This window comes from Gorilla gorilla, chromosome 10, assembly GCF_029281585.2.
Source record: "Gorilla gorilla gorilla isolate KB3781 chromosome 10, NHGRI_mGorGor1-v2.1_pri, whole genome shotgun sequence".
Lineage (NCBI taxonomy): Eukaryota > Metazoa > Chordata > Mammalia > Primates > Hominidae > Gorilla > Gorilla gorilla.
The window spans coordinates 62,678,491-62,690,750 of NC_073234.2; the positions used below are offsets into that span (position 1 = coordinate 62,678,491).

The 12,260-nt window shown below is 35.3% G+C and overlaps 1 long non-coding RNA gene across 1 annotated transcript in view; it reads left to right on the forward strand.

Annotated features, from left to right (window-relative positions):
- The first annotated feature begins 7,378 nt into the window (after nt 1–7,378).
- LOC129525740 (uncharacterized) overlaps nt 7,379–12,260 on the forward strand; it is a 43,315-nt gene continuing 38,433 nt past the window's right edge. Inside the window, exon 1 of the long non-coding RNA XR_008670193.2 lies at nt 7,379–7,473. This is a non-coding gene — a long non-coding RNA (uncharacterized lncRNA). The remainder of the gene's footprint in view (nt 7,474–12,260) is intronic.

Consider the following 12,260-nt stretch of genomic DNA (forward strand, 5'->3'; position numbering starts at 1 on the left):
TTCTTTACACAGCTAAAAATCAGAAATATTGTAAATAGATGCCACTCATCAAGAAACTGCTCTGGTACTGATGAGATATTCTTATATTTCTTCATCAGATTCATATGCACTGCTTTGGCTTCATCAAAAGCCTTTATATGACTAGTACCAAGCACATTATATAGCAACAAAGAGTCCATGGCTTTCGCCATACAATTTCAAAGCTTTGTTGGTTAATTCCATGTGTCAAGCAACTATAACACCCATTACACTTTTAATGTCTATATTGCTCTTACATTCATTATAAACAATGTTGCCAGCTGTTGATAATTTTTTAAAAAAAAATCTTAGAATTGGATTGGCTCAGAGAAAGCAGGAAGCAGTGACGCAGTTTAAAAATTGATAAATAGTTAGCTAACTTGATAGATGAATGAATAGATGGGTAGATAGATACATTGGATAGCGATAGAGAGGCTGCAGAAAATTTCACTCACCAGACTGCCTGTGGAGGAAATCATGCATTTTTAAAAGAAAGATTAGTAAATCATTGTGGGTGCATAGTGAACAGTCAGGGAGTAAGTTCATTATCCTTAAATATCCATTTTCCCTTTCTTTTTTGATAATAGAACTTCAGATTTTAACTGGACTCATGATTGCTCAGAATAATTTTCCAGGTTCCTTTGAAGCTTATTGTATGGCAAAATAAGAAATATTGGCAAAAGGAATTAAGTAGAAGTCGTATGTGCAATTTCTTGGAAGCATTCTTAAAGACGGATGGAGAAGTCTTGCTTTTCTTTTGGTGCTTTCTCCTTTCTGCTGATTGAAATACAGATGTCTGCATTTTGAGTAACCATGTTGAAACATGGGATGGGAACCATGCACCAAGGAAAGGATGGCAGAACAATAAGATTTGGGAGATTATTTTTTATTATAACTGTGTCATGCCCTACCAGCCTGGGATTAATATAAGAAGTTTCTCTTATAAGAAAAGAAAATAAATTTATACCTTCTTTAAAGTACTGTTACTGTGCATCCTCTTGTTATAGGCAACATTCTGAAAGCCTCATTAATCTTGTGAGCCACTAAAAACGTTTTCAAATAGCAAAATGTGATTGGTAAACTGTCTTCTATGAGTATAAATTTCTAATTCATTTCATATTTTTTAAAAAAGTGCAAATTGATGGGGCATGGAGATGTAAGTTTTGGAGGCAGAGGCCAAGAGGGCTTGATTTATTTGTGTAATAGAGAGGAGAGAAAATGTAAATTTTGGAGGGAATCAAGGGAAAAAGAGTAAACAAAAGGATTAAGGAAACAGAGGAAGAGAGTTTAAAAAAAAACCCACAAATAAATCCAAAGAAACAAAAACATAAAGCTCATGTGGCTGGACAGATGAAAGAGATTTGGGGAAACCAAATGATATAATAAAAACTTCTAATATATTTGTTTTGGCTCTGCTATCAATTTTCTATGTTTTCCCTACACAATCATTTGTGAAGTCTAGATAGCTCACTAAGATGCATCTATGTATATATATATGTACTTTTTTTCTTTGGAGTTGAAGTCATGGTGATTCAGGGAAAAAATTAAGTCTATAAGCAAACATATGAACAAAGATTTAGTTGGCTCACAATTAACTGAGATATCCTTCATCTTAACCAGAGAAATGGTTGGTCTAGAGTATGAACAAACAAAAGAAGTTTGTGTGCCAGAGGCAAAACGAAGAAAACGTTTTAGAGGAAAAGCAATCAATTATGAGAAATATTGCTGGTAAGGAAAATAAAAGGAAATTGAAATTGACCCTATATTGTGGCAAGTTGGAGGTCATTGGTGACCCTCACAAGCACTGTTTCATAAAACGGTAAATAGCTTGGCTGGAGAGCAAGATAGAATGAGAAAAGAGAAATTAGAAACTGTGAATATATCCCAACCTTTGGAAGAATTTTATTGTAAATTGGAGCATAGAAGTGGGCTGTAGCTGGAAAAGGATGTGCGATTAAGAGATTTGTTTCTGTAAGGTGAGGAAAAGTAATAGCACCTTTAATACTGATGAGGATACTCAAACTGAGAGGGAGATGAGTCAGGAGAGTAAAGGGAGATCTGCAGTAGCAGTAACCTTGAGCTGAGGGTGGACTCCAGTGGACAAGTAGAAGAATTGGTCCTAGGAGGAGTATCAGTCATTGATCCATGGTAACAGGAGGGAAAACAGATACAAATGAAGATGGCTTAGATATGTTTGATGGTGGCAACTTATGAAAGTAGCACTTATAGCACTTACTACATCTGACATTATTATTATTTATTTAGTTGTAAGGGCCATCTCTTACACTAGATTGCAAGCTTTCTGCGAGATTGGAAAATGTGTACCTAGTACATCACTATATTCTCAGCATAAAGAATAGCACTCAGATTAATAAATGCCCAATAATGGATGAGTGAATTAATAATACCCGCCCCCCCTTCACACACGCCCCTTCACATTGTGTCGTGCTTCCACCCGGTTAGGATGTGAACATTAGGTGTTAAGGGTCATCATTCTAGGGATTCTGAAATTCTAGGTTATTACAATTCCCCAAATTTCATAGCATATTTATTATATGTAAAAAAGATAAGGCTGTCTGGGTTTCTGTCATGTTTATAACCCTCTGTTAGAGAGGAAAAAAAGCCATAGCAATTACTTTTCACTTTTACTTTTTTGTGTCACATGAGTCTACTCTCTGGACCCAGTGGATTGGACCTAAAGGCATACAGCAGAGGCTCTTGAAATGGGCTTTGCTCAAAAGAGAACATCTTTACTGGATGTAACATTCAAACACCCAAATTCTTTTCCTTTTGGAAAGCATGAATGAAAGACACAGAAAGATTAAGGAAAAATTTAAGATGCAAACAGAAGGCACTACAAGCCATTGGGAAGATAGCAGTGTAGGACAAAACAAAGGTATCCAGAAGCAAAGGCAGATGACACTTGGATCAACCTTATGGTGGTAGCACTTGGGTAAGGAGTGAAGAGAGGTCTTTCTGGGAGTTTTCTGGGTTTAGAGGTTTGCTAGAATGACTATGTTAATCTGAATGATGTTTCAAAGTTTTATGACATCTGGATGTGTGGCTTCAAAGGCTGTTTCTTATTCTTCTTTTCTGCAGTAATACACCTTGAATTAAGTTAGTAGGAGTGTGACTCTGTTTTTGCAGCCTGGAATGTGCAAGCATGTATTTATTATTTATATTGAATTGTGTTCTTCATGGTACATTATCTCTGGAGACATGATTAAGCTTCATGTTTTTCATATGAATGTCCATACTAGTGTCAAATTATTCAGACTATAAACTTGGGGATGATAGGGCCAATGTCAGTTAATTTGAAACACACAGTAAAATGGTATAATTGTATTATTATAGAATTACTAAATACTGTTGGTATTTTTATTATTTAAAATAATTATTTTCACTTCTTGGGTAGCTATTACTAAATGGACAGATTGGTATGAATAATGCATTTCAACTCAAAGTAGCTATTATTTCAATTAGATATCAAAGAACTTTTTAACTAAAAATGTATTTACCTGGGAAATTGTCTTTCCAGCTCTTGACTGCTTATCAGAGCAGAGAAATTAATTGCTTCTTAACATCTTCCTTTTCTCTTTGAGACTTCCTGCTCTATGTCAATCCAGTTTTATCCAACCAATATCAAACATGGCCTAATGTCTTGAGCTCTCAGCCCTTGTAGGTTAACTATATCAGAACTCTCCCAAGACCCGCTATTTATGCCTGCATTATGACTTGCTTTTAATAGTCTTTCTCAAATATGGTATTTTATTTTATGAAGAGCCTGTTAATCTTTTTGTGGTTTCTTTCCAGACATCAACTGTCTGTTTTTTCGTCTTTGGTCTTTTCAAGCACCATCAAATATATAGTAGGGTAGATTTTTAAACAAAAATTAAGAATGGTTTCAACACAAATAATTTTTGAAATTGATGATAATTTTAATACTACTTCTGTATCAAGAACATGGAAAATACAGTCATGATGACTTATGCCCTACTTAGCATTAGAAACAACTTACAGGTCCATTTCTGGATTGTTTAAGGCAACAGTGAAAATCTTTCTATACTATTTTGTTGGGTTTATTTAAAACCATACTATGAAGATCCTAAAAAATATTCTTTGGGGGCATATTTTTAAAAGGACATGGCCAGGGTAAGGTAAGTGCTTTTTGATAGGGAACATTCCTTTTGTGGCAAATATGGAAAGGAATAGGATAACTGTTTAGTTTATACTTAAAGCTGCAGAACCTGGCCAGAAGGGAGTCTTCCTAATACTACTGGTGACCTCAACTCCTGATGTCCTTTAAGCCATATGTTGTTTATGGGTAGACCTAAACACACTTCCATTACCAGGTGTGTGAAATAGAGTAGTGGCCCTGAGAAGATGTCTACGTCCAAAACTCCAGAAACTGAATATGTTGGGTTACACGGCAAAAGAAAATTAAGGTCGTAGAGGAATTACAGTTGCCAAATATCTGACTTTAAAATAGGTTATCCTGGGCTATCCAGGGTGGACCCAATGTACTCATAAGTGTCTTGAAAGTGGAAGAAGGCAGAAGAGAGGGTAAGAGAAAGAGGTGAAGCTCTCTGAGAAACTGCTTTGTGATGTGTGTATTCATCTCACAGAGTTAAACCTTTCTTTTCATTCAGCAGTTTGGAAACACTGTTTTTGTAGAATCTGCGATTTAATTTTTTAATGTTATACTCGCTTTTTCGCCATAGGCCTCAATGAGCACCCAAATGTCAATTGGCAGAATGGACAAAAAGAGTGTTTCCAAACTGCTGAATCCAAAGAAAGGTTTAACTCTGTGAGATGAATGTACACATCACAAAGCAGTTTCTCAGAATGTTTCTTTTTTTTTTTTTTTCTGAAGATGTTTCCTTTTTACCATGGGCCTCAATGCACTCCCAAATATCCCTTTGCAGATTCTACAAAAACGAGGTTTCCAAACTGCTGAAAGAAAAGTAAGTTTTAACTCTGTGAGATGAATGCACACATCGCAAAGTGGTTTCTCAGATAGCTTCCTTCTAGTTTTTATCCTGGGATATTCGATGTGATGGTGGAAGCGGGGTCAAAGAATTGCTATGTTGCTGGCTTTGAAAATGGAGGAAAGGGGCGAGAATCTAAGGAATGTGGTTAACTAATGAAAGCTGGAAAAAATACAGAATAGATTCTCCCTTAGAGCTTCCAGAAGGAATACAGCTTTGCTAACACTTTGATTGTAACGAGATCTAGGCCAAACTTCACACCTATAGTGAGATATATGCCAAACTTCACCCTATAGCAAGATCTATCTCAAACTTCAAATGTATAGAACTATAAGATAGTACATTAGGGTTGTTTTAAGCCATTATATTTGTGGTTATTTGTTATGGCAGTAAATAAGAAACTAATACACCAGGTATAGGTAACATAGTAACACTTGCTTACTAGAGTATTTCTGTGGTATGCTGACTTGGTAAATTCCTTAGTGGGGGTAAATTTTGAGTGCTGGATCACTCATATTAAAGTTCAAGCAACTCAATATTAGCATTAACTGAGGATGGCTTTAGCTAGAAATGCAAAGCATAAGAAATATGAGAAACTAAATACATGACTATAGCTTGCTAAGAACACATTTGACATGCGGTTACCACATGATGTGTTTATTAAGAATAGTCTCTTCCTCCAAATTATCTGAGATGTCAGGAACTAAACAGTTGCGCTGTATGTTTTTTAAGATGTTTTAAAACTGTGAGCCTGTATTATTTTTACAGAATTTTAAAAATGGAGCCTGTCTTCTCCACAAAGGAGAGGACTCCCAGGTGTTATGAAAACTGAGATTAAAATTTGACATTCAAGATTTTTGAGTAAGTTGTCACCACTTGTTGCTCATGTACTAGGTGCCATACAGTGTTTTGTGGTTTAGCATATATTTCATCACATATGTATCACATATTATATACTAAAGTTGAATAAAATTAGTATTCTTCCAATTTTAGATTAATGTATCTAGGCAATATAAATACCTTGTTACAGATAGAACCAAGACTTGAACACATGCTTTTGTGCAATTTCAAATTCTTTCTATTACCCTATAGTGACTTATTTTGTTTAGCTTTACAAATATTGTCTTTATCAACAAATATTAATGTGGAAAGTGAAGATGATTGCCATCAGGGTTATTTGTAATAAGAACTCCTTATTTATCCAGGATGATTAAAATATCTCTAGAAAAGAATAATGTCACTGGTGCAATGAATTTGGTCCAAAATACATCTCGTCATTTTGTAGCATTAATTGTACAAAGCTTTCTCTAAATTTGAAATCTATGTTTTTAAAACACAGTGATTGACAAATTGACAATGACCTCATTAGGTAGTGACAGAAATGATTCTGAGAAAATAGGTGCTGTCAATCTAGCAGAGAAATGAACAAGAATTTTGGAAGATCCTGCTAATATTGAGTAGTATTTGCTATATGTGGTGAATCTAAAAACTAAAAAATGCACATTTCATAATTAAGGGGTAGAAATGGTTATGGCTTGAGTTTGGGCTAAGATAAAGTGTAACTGGCGAGAACAGAGAGTACATGTTGAAAATAAAGAGACGTGAGGTTGAATAGATTAGGATTAGATTATGAAGGATTTTTGAAAGCAGGCATGGTAGATCATAGAGATATAGAACATAAGTGATTGATTAAGTCAATGATAAGATGATCTGTTAGCAGCATTTAGGATAATCCATAGCAGGGAAAGAGCTGAATTAGAAACTACAGGTAGGAGGCCGGGCGCGGTGGCTCACGCCTGTAATCCCAGCACTTTGGGAGGCCGAGGCAGGTGGATCATCAGGTCAGGAGTTCGAGACCAGCCTGACCAACATGGAGAAATCCCCATCTCTACTAAAAATACAAAAAAATTAGCCAGGCATGGTGGCATGCACCTGTAATCCCAGCTACTCAGGAGGCTGAGGCAGGAGAACCCAGAAGGCAGAGGTTGCAGTGAGCCAGGACTGCACCACTGTATTCCAGCCTGGGCGACAGAGTGAGACTCCATCTCAAAAGAAAGAAAGAAAGAAAGAAAGAAACTACAGGTAGGAAAACATTATTACATCTCTAGGTCCTAATCCTCTCTGTTCTGAACAGTATCAATACACATAAAGTTGGAAATCTTTGGTCTTAGAAATCTCCATAGCTTATTTTTTTCTCATTTTTAAAATATGGACTAAAATACTCAATTCATTTCTTTTAAAAATAATTTATATTTTTCAACTAAATATAAAATTGGGAAATTTTATCCTAACAGTTACATAGATGTACATATTAATATAGCAACTCAGCAGTTTTACAATGCATTTCATGACCATTTTCCAACTAGAGATCCTGAACAACCCTATAAGGTGGACGAAGAAAATAGCCTCATGCTCATTTTAAATCTACAGTAACAGAGACTCCAAGACGTTAAGGGGTGAATTCATGGTAAGAACCGGTCTGCTGCCTTTTGATTTCTCATCTGAAACTATCTTCGTGGTAACAATCACTTTCGAAATGAAAATAAATTAGGTACCCCCCCCCCACCTCCGCCTTTTGGATGTAATATGAGCTCTCTGCTCTCTGTAAGCTATCTAGCTATTGCACAAGAAATCTGAAGTGCATTCTTACCAAGGATTACAATAAATTCTGGTTGGTACTGAAACATCTACTTGTATTTCTATTATTTGCATTCCAGTACTCATGAAGTTTATAATTTCTTTTAATTAAAAGTTAACCATTGTTCATGATGCATGCTCTGGAGATCTAAGTTTCTTCTATTATCTTCATATGAAATTGAAGACACAAAACAACGCCAACCTGACTGTGAGCTAACACATAGATGGTTTCCTTTGTAATATGTATGTGAAAGACTCCAGAATCTCCCCAATTTCCATTTGCTGTTTCACAGTGGCTCTTCAAACTGCTAATATGGGTGTGCCTGTGTGGACAGCAAGCCATTTTGTGTGTAAGTGCTTATAAGTGACAGGGCGAGGGTGAGGGCAAAGCAGTGTTTACCCAAAAGCAAGTATATAAGAGAAATGAGCTCTTAACAATGAGTATGGGGGCAGGGGATGTGAAGCCATGAGATTTTTTTTTTTGAGTTCTTATAAATGTGATGAAAGGAGAACTTAAGTGAATTTGGCAGTACCTAAAAAAAAATTATTTTATTTCTAAAATGAAGGTTCACAAGCCAAATCTATGTATTCGTGTTCTATTATTTGTAATATTGATAAAACTGTTTTGGTGTTTATCCAGCAGTGAAATCCCTCTTCAGAAGCTCAAGAAAGTTTCTTTTCTCTACTATGGGTTTAACAAACCAACTCATACTCTGTTAATAATAGCTAATATTTCTGCATCCTCACTTTGTGTCAGGTATGTTCCTAGGGTTTTATGTACATTATTTCAATTAATATTGCAATAGGTATCATAACAATCTTGAGAGGAAGATGGTCTTTTTTCAAACAGAATAACTGAAGGTAAGAGAGGGTAAGGAATTAGCCCACAGTGACCCAGACAGGATGTAGTGGGGCCAGGATTTGAACTCTAGTGCCTGACTCCACAATCACTCTTTTTACCAGGAGGTAATATAGGTGCCCCAAAGCTGTGACTATGGTAGTGCCAACCGAAGGGGAATACGATATCTTTGAGCTCTGTAGGTGAGATCTTTGCTTTTTTTTTTTTCCTGGGTATTTTGTAAGATCTTATTAAATATTTAAACTAAAAACTTGTAACATGATTTTGGAGTCTTACTCTCATAATTAAGCATGTTTTTGATAAGCTAGAGAAAGTGGCACACAAAAGCAATTAATCAGAACAAGAAAGAAATGAATTATTTGCTGAGTTATTTGAAACAACAGAAGTAAAAACAGAGTGGAACTCACATTTTGCAATAGAAAAAAAAATCAGGAAGTCAGCGGGAATGTCAGATGAAATGTTTCTTGCATGAGCAGGAAACATGTTACTTCATTCTGGTTTTAGAATAGGAGTAGTGATCAACACCAACTCAGTTAGTTTTACTTCTCTAATTGTAGACTTGTGGGGAACTGAGGAAGGCTCAGCTGTGCAAGAGTGACACTCTCTCTGCCTAAACTCTTTGGAAGTTGCCTTATGTTGACTGAACACTATCAGATGCAGAGCTTTCCACACCAAATTCTGTATCTGAATTTAGGGGAAAGCACCCTTCCCCAGCATCTCCCTAACATACTGAACATGTTTCCATCTTTCCAAGCTGATATCTGCAGAGGTAATGAGACCTGTTTTTTCTGTCTCCCATCTCTCTGTCTCTGCCATCTTATCATAAATCACTTAGCCAGAAGGCACAGGCTTTTGCTTTTCCTTCCTGTCTGTTCAGAACTTTCCTCTGCACTATATTGCTCTCCTTGTTGAGGTAGTGGCCATTCCTTCTCCCCTTTCTTAAAAACTGTGATGAGACAGGAGATATAAACATGCTCATGGATATAATTTGGGATATATACTTAAAATAACGTAAAGCTGTTTCACATGTTTACTTCCATCTAAACATGTGTTAGAAGAAATGGTTGTTTTTGCAATTTAAAAATTTGATATGGACAGAAGAGAATAAAACTAGGAAGTTTTGGGGTAAAGCAAAAGATAGCCAAGATGATGATGTTTAGCAACATGAGTTAAGCAACATAATAGCCTTATGAGGATACAAATAAATGATTTAGACATGAGTAGTCTGGAGCTCCAATTTAGATAGCAGACAGAAGCTTAAATGTGGTTACTACCAGGAATTATAGTGTCAGATAGAGTCTTAAAGCATTGATGTCCAGAAAGAATCCCAGTGTGTTAGAGGCTGGATGACAGTGGGAGGTATGATAAAGAGAATGAATAATAAAGATTGTGCAATTAAAGGTCTAGGGTAAGAATGTTGAGATAAAGGGAGAAATTCATTCATCTGTACAAAATATTAAATCACCATACTCATTATTGCATTTATTAAAAATGAATAAGCACTTAGGGAAGATAGCAGATTCCAAGCTGTATATTTTATGAGTGCCTAGAAAACAATGGGAGAATGTCAAAAAAAAAAAAAAAAAGCTAGGTCTCTGTTTTATAATCAGTACTTCTTTTCTTCTTCACAGACAGGAGTAGTGTGCTGCATGGGGAAGATAACAGTGTTGATAGATGATAGAAAGAAATGAGTACCTCTCTCTTCTTTGCTTCTGCCCTTTTTTTCTGGCAAAGATATTAGAATAGAGTAGAAACATCAGAATAGAATTTAAAGAATAGAACAAATATTTTAAAACAGAAATTGAAATCCAAGTTAGTCAAAAAATTGAGAGGAAACCTGCTTTTAATGAATTTAAATATTTGGTTCCAATGGATAATAACACAGGGGTCGTTGAGCCAATTTGCAAAACTTCACTGATTGTTAAAACAGTGTCACAACAGCATGTTGGGAAATGATGAAGAATTAAAAGGGTTCCAACAAACTGTAAATATATAGGCAAAGTCATTGTCAAAGTCAAGAAAATGCTTGATATCACTGTAACAAAACAATTATAGGATAGATTGTAAAAAGTAATGGTTTGGGTCTTCATTTGAATATAGTTACTAAATATCATTCTCTTTCTGGAAATTATTCACAACCAACAAGGAGAAGTGAAACAAAATTATAAAATCTGAATAAATAAATAGAATCTATTTTTGGGGAAAACTAGAAGTCAACCAAAACTCCAGATTCTCAAATAGCTGGAATGATGCTCAAAAGAATAGAAATAGAACAGGTGGATCCCTGAAAGAAAGTGGAGGAAACAAGGATCCCACTGGAAAAGTTGGCTTTGACTGTAGATTTCAGGAAGAACCAGTAAAAATACCACTATTTAAACTGAGAGGCCTACCCTGAAGTGTAAAACTGAAGTCCACACTGTGCAATATGAAGAGCAGCATGACAGAATGCAGTCTTTCTATCAGGAAAAAAAAAAAAAATCCATGGCTACTTATTCTTGTTGGTTGTAGAGAAGTCACAGCTAAACAATCCTCAGGCAGATCATGGTAATGGGATGTATCCCGCGTCTCACGTGAAAATTCTGAAATAGCAAATCCAGAAAAATACACAACAACAAGAAAACTACAATAAGGAAAAAACTTATTGAAATAAAGAATAAGTTTAAAAGGCAGGGTAGTGGGAGAAACAGAAAAAGAAAACGAAGATGAAGGATGTTGTGGCAGCTGTTGCTTTTCAACTTCTGTCGCGGTCCCCTAAACCTAATTTCATCCATTTTGTGAGCAAAAGAATCCTAATTTATAGTTGTCATGGCCCATCCAGCTGAGAAACTATGTCTCCCAGTTTCTTTTAAAGATACACATGGCTCCTTGACTAAGTTTGGGTCAAAGAGATATATAAGCAGAAGTGTTAGGTGGAATTTTGAAGAATTACTTGAAAAGAAAGTGATATTTTCTTCTCCCCCTCATCCTCCACAGTTGAATTTCTAGCCAGAATGAGATACAATGAGTCAGAAAGATCGTAGGTAATTTTGTGGGCACTCACCAGCTCCAGGCTACCGGATACCAATCTCTTTTTGTTTGTTTATACATGAATTGGGGATAAATTTTATTTGTGCTACAGTCCTTTGGGGTTTTACTGTTACATTCAGCTGGAAACAAACTCACAACAGAGAAGTGTTCTCGTGGAACAAGTAAAAATTTTCATTTGCCAAGACTTTGCTTATTATTAAAATACAGAAATAAATTAAACATTCTATAAAACAAGTGTATAAAATAAAAATGTAAGTACTCAAGGAGAAAAATGATATGATAGCAGCAGGAAATAAAAAGAAATTGGCATAATTCAGGAAAGAAGTAAAACGAAAAAATATAAAGCCATCACAAAAAGCAGGACAAATTTTGAGGATCACAGTGAGAATAAACACTGTAGAAAACAATTAAAGACATTGATGACAAACTAAAATGAAAATAATAAAAGAGTTTTAAAGGATTAGAGAAAATAATAGCTATGGAGATCAACAAAATATAATACTCATAATTATTCTTCTATGAAGTTAACTGAAATGATTGAACAGAACAAATATTTAAAGATATACTTTTTAAAATAAAAGAGGATTTGAATGGACATACTGTTTCCCATGAAAATTTACCTAAAAATTAACAAAGGCACATCTTGGTAAATATACTGCACTTCCAAGATAATGATGGTATTCTTTAGGCAACAGGTAGATAGATAAAGTCACTTATGAAGAGTGAAAAAG